This window comes from Galeopterus variegatus, unplaced genomic scaffold (assembly GCF_000696425.1).
Source record: "Galeopterus variegatus unplaced genomic scaffold, G_variegatus-3.0.2 Scaffold18904, whole genome shotgun sequence".
Taxonomy (NCBI): Eukaryota; Metazoa; Chordata; class Mammalia; order Dermoptera; family Cynocephalidae; genus Galeopterus; species Galeopterus variegatus.
The window spans coordinates 6125-10927 of NW_007745015.1; the positions used below are offsets into that span (position 1 = coordinate 6125).

Genomic DNA, 4803 nt, shown 5'->3' on the forward strand with positions numbered 1-4803 from the left:
AACAGCGAGCCCGTGGAGATTCCGTGCGAGGCTAACGATCCCATGCAGATTCAGCGCAAGGGCAGCAAGCCAATGGATTTGGAGTGCGAGGACAGCGAGCCCAGGGAGATTCAGTGCAGGCACAGTGGTCCAAAGGAGGTTGTGTGTGAGAACAGCATGGCTATGGAGGTTGAGTGTGAGGACAGTGAGTGAATGGTGTTTGAGGGCGAGGAGAACGAGCCAATGGAGGTTGACTCTGATGTCCCTGACCCTATGGAGGTTGAGTGCAAGGACAGCAAGCCCAAGGAGGTTGAGTATGAGGACAGCGAGTCAATGGAGGCTGAATTGGATGGCTCCAACACAATGGAGGTTGAGTGTGACCACAGCAATCTCAGGGAGGATTACTGAGAGGACGGTGACCTCATGATGACTGAGCGCGAGGACAATGAGCCCAAAGAGACTGAGTACTAGTACAGTGCACCCACAGAGGTTTACAGCAATGTCCCTGACACAATGGACATTGAATACGTGGACAGCGAGCCAGTGCAGATGGAAAGCTAATACAGCGAGCCCATGGAGGTTGAGTGGGAGGACAGCCAGCCATTGGAGATTGAGTGGGATGACAACGAGCCTGTGGAGGATGAGAGTGATGTCCCCAACCCAATGGAGGTTGAGTGTGACCACAGCAATCTCAGGGAGGATTACTGAGAGGACGGTGACCTCATGATGACTGAGCGCGAGGACAATGAGCCCAAAGAGACTGAGTACTAGTACAGTGCACCCACAGAGGTTTACAGCAATGTCCCTGACACAATGGACATTGAATATGTGGACAGTGAGCCAGTGCAGATGGAAAGCTAATACAGCGAGCCCATGGAGGTTGAGTGGGAGGACAGCCAGCCATTGGAGATTGAGTGTGATGACAATGGGCCTGTGGAGGTTGAGTGCGATGTCTCCAACCCAATGAAGGTTGTTTTGAGGACCGCGAGCCCATGGAGGTTAAGCGTGATGAGGCGATCCAGTGGAGGTTGATTCCGATGTCCCCGACACACTGCATGTTGAGTGTGAGGACAGGGAGGCAATGGTGTTGGAGTGTGAGGAGATAAAGCCAATGGGGATTGTGTGTAAGGACATCGAGGTTTCATGTGATGACATTTAGCCCATGGAGTTCATTTGTGAGCACAGCAAGCCTATGGCTGTGAAGTAAGGAGTCCCTGAGGTAATGTTCTAGAAGTTTAGGTCACTGAGGTGACAAAAGCCACCAAAGCTAAGGTAGCAGCGATCCTAACCAGTTGCACATCACTGCGCAGCTCCAGCGAGTGAGGCTGACTCAGATCAAGGACAGTCGTTGCTCACACATGGATGGGACCACTGGGTGGCATCTGAGGAGGCACTGCTGAGACCGCACTGCCCCTCCCAGGTTGTCACTGCCTGCCCCACTCTCCTTTGTTTAAACTATGAGATTTCTCTTCTCATTGGCCATGATTCCAACCAACAGCTGCCTGCGGACCTTGCAGGTTAGAAAGGTCGTGAGCAGTGTTCCACCTGGCATGCCTCAGTCCCCTGCCCTCATCTCTCAGAGGCAGACATCAGGCCCTGTGAGGACCTGTCCTTGCTCTTGGCTATGTTCTCCTGTGCCCCACACAGCCTGGCAGGTGCAGGAGCTCTGTCACAGAGCCAGGAGCCAGCCCTCACCCTGCCACTTCCCCACTCCCTTCCTTTTGCAAACACTGGCTTGCCCTCTGTCCTTCTGACTGATTCCTGGTGTCGTGTGTACACCTGAGGCAAGGCACCAGCTGCGCTGCTCTCAGACAAACAGGCACACTTGAAGTCACAGGGGAATAAATAAGATGTGACATAGTCATTGGAGAAGGCAGAGGGTGAACTAGAGCATCCATGGGAGAAAAGAAAGCATGGGGACCTTGCTCTTGGGAAGGGTGACTGAGAGAAGCTGGGGTGGGGCAAGGCCCTGACCTTGCCCCCTTTTCTCCCCAGAGAAGCCCTACCTGATGAATCACCCTGAGTCCCGAGTGAGAGAGCCTGGCCAAAATGTCACCTTCTGCTGCAAAGCCTCAGGGACCCTTACACCCAAGAAATACTCCTAGTGAGGCCAGCCCCAGGCTCAGGGGACTCTTGTCCAGCTTTGGGGTTGGATCGGATTTCCCATGATTATGAGGTGCCTCAAAGAACTTCTGGAAGCAGACACCAGCCTCGGTTTCCCATCTGGAGGGTGTGAGGAGCTTTGCTGGGGGAATAGGCAGGTGAGGGAGGGGCCACCGAGGAGGCTGAGTGGGCCCATATGGTTGGTGAGGAGGCTGAGCCTGGGGAAGCCACTCTGCAGCGCCCTGGCCTGTGGGGTTGGGGCGGACGCAGCCCCTCGCCCAAGGCCTGTAGTGTTGCCCACCCATCACCCAGGTTCCACAATGGGACCCAGCTGGACAGGTGAGAGCACGGGTATGGGACACACCTGCAGCTGCAGGGACCAGACAGGCACCTACCACTGCAAGGCGTGGAATAAGGCGGGCACTGTGTGCTTCAGCACTGCCTGGCTCACCGTGCTGGGTGATCATCCCTGACCCTAACCCAGAGCAAGCCCTCACACCATACCAAGCTAGGCCTCCATCCCAAATGGAGCCTCAACTTCAGACTTAACCTCAACCTCACTGAGTACAAGAAACCAGGCTGAGCCCCAACCTCTAATCCTCACCCTGGGCTGACCCCTGGGCCCCTAGGTTGAGCCCCTGACCAAGTCCCCAACCTTGGCCTGCATGGAGCATTTCCTCTTGTCTTGACCTGGGCATTTTCCTGCTTCCCACCCCTGGCCAGCCAGCCTGTGACCCCCAGCCCCAAGAGCACCCAATCAAGTGCCCAGATGACTGTAGTCAGCCAGGCACCAGCCCAACCTACCTGGACATGGGCCTCTGCCCCGACACCTGCTGCCCAGGTCCCACAGGCTCAAGCCCTCGGTGTGGGGATGCCGGTTCCCTCTGCTGCTCTGTGCGCCGCCTGGAGAGCAGGGAGATCCACTGCTATCGCTACGTCCTCCTGTTGAAGGTGGTGGCCGAGTGTGGCTGCCAGAAGTGTCTGCCCCCTCTGGGGCTGGTCTGAGGCCTCATGGTGGCTGCTGTCTCTGGGGAGCCCCTGCGCTTTGTCGGGATCCTGCTGGCCCAGGAGGCAGTCAGCTTCACCTCCTACCAGGGAGACTTGGATGAGCTGGTCCTGTACCCTGTAGCCTTTCACCAAGCAACGGCAAACCCCACACGGGGGCTGTGGAGGCCCGCGTGACGTTCGTGGACCTGCGAGATCTCACCTGGGTGGCTGCTGCCCCCAGTGACCTGCACTTTGTGGACAGCTACAGCAAGATGGAGCCACTGTGCACCTAGTCACGGCCACCCTGGGTGGGGAGAAGTTGGAGCCGGCCCCCTCCAGGCCCCGTCCGCCTGGAGAGGGTGAGCTACCTTCGGACCGACCATGATGACCCGGCTTTCAAACGCAACGGGTTCCATGTCAACCTCTCCAAACCCAGCCCGCGAGGCCAACGGCCACTTCTGCTTCGCCGGCGATCTCCTAGCCTGGTGGCCCAACCCACCGGAGTTCCGGGCCTGCTTTCTCGAGGTGAAAATCCAGGGCCGCAGGAGTACATGGTGCGCTCCCACAACGCGGGGGGCAGCCACCTGCACACCCGCTGCCTGCATGGAGTTCAAGTGCAGCGGAATGCTGTTCCACCACAGGACGCTCGTGACCATCGTGCCCCAGGGCAGCTGCAGCCGTGTGGTGGTCAACGGGTTCCTTTGGGACTACCTGGCCTGGTGTCCCCCGCCCCAGCCTGCAGACAACCCATCTGCCTTTGCTATGCTCGTCCCCCTAGATCCTCTGGGTCACAACTATGGCGTGTACACAGTCACTGACCAGAGCCCATGGTTGGCCAAGGAGATCGCCATTGGCCGGTGCTTCGACGGCTTCTCCAGGGAGATGAAGGCTGACACTGGCACAGCTGTCACCTTCCAGTGTTGGGAGCCACCAACAGGCCAGCACAGTCTCTTCCAGAGGCTGCTGGAGTCCCCAGCATCAGCACTTGGTGACATCCGCAGGGAGATGGGCCAGGTGTCCCAGGCACAGACCCGATCCATGGGTTCCCTCCACACCCAGCGGGGCAGGGCCCGGCAGTGACCTGGGCCTGCGGCCTCACTCCCCTGCCTCATTCCAGACTCCTCTGTCCCCGGGAAGTCTCGGCCCCGCTTCCTCCTTCCGCACCCAGCGGGGCAGGGCCCGGCAGTGACCTGGGCCTGCGGCCTCGCTCCCCTGCCTCATTCCAGACTCCTCTGTCCCCGGGAAGTCTCGGCCCCGCTTCCTCCTTCCCCAGGTTTCTGGGCCCCCTCTCCCCTCCCCTGCCCAGAATTTACAGTCCAGACAAGAACTGAAAGTGCCTGATGGTGGAAAGGCCAGGCAGGCAACTGTTGGTGTGTGACCTGAAGTAACCTTTTCTCTGACTGTGGAGCCAGTGCCCTGGGATACCAGGGCCCGGAAAGCCATCTCTGACTGTGTATCTTGACCCTGATTTCAGATATTCTGCCCTGGGCATTTCTAACCTCTGGCATGAAGCCCCCTGTCTGTGCTGAGCTCAGTGCTTTAGCCGGTCCCCTGCCCTAAGCTTTGCTCTTGGGGTTATTTATTGAGCCTCCAGCCGTTTGTGAGGTGGCGGGACGCGCGGTTACCTTGGCAACCCGCAACCGAGTCCCGAACACAGGAAGAGGCTGCTGGGGGCGTGTCCCCAGGGCGGTGCGCGGCGCCGGTTGGCTGGCGGGGGCGGTGGGGGCGGGGTCT

At 58.7% G+C, this 4803-nt stretch overlaps 1 pseudogene; it reads left to right on the forward strand.

Annotated features, from left to right (window-relative positions):
* The first annotated feature begins 552 nt into the window (after window positions 1-552).
* On the forward strand, window positions 553-4149 carry LOC103582997 (annotated as a pseudogene).
* Window positions 4150-4803: the final 654 nt, after the last annotated feature.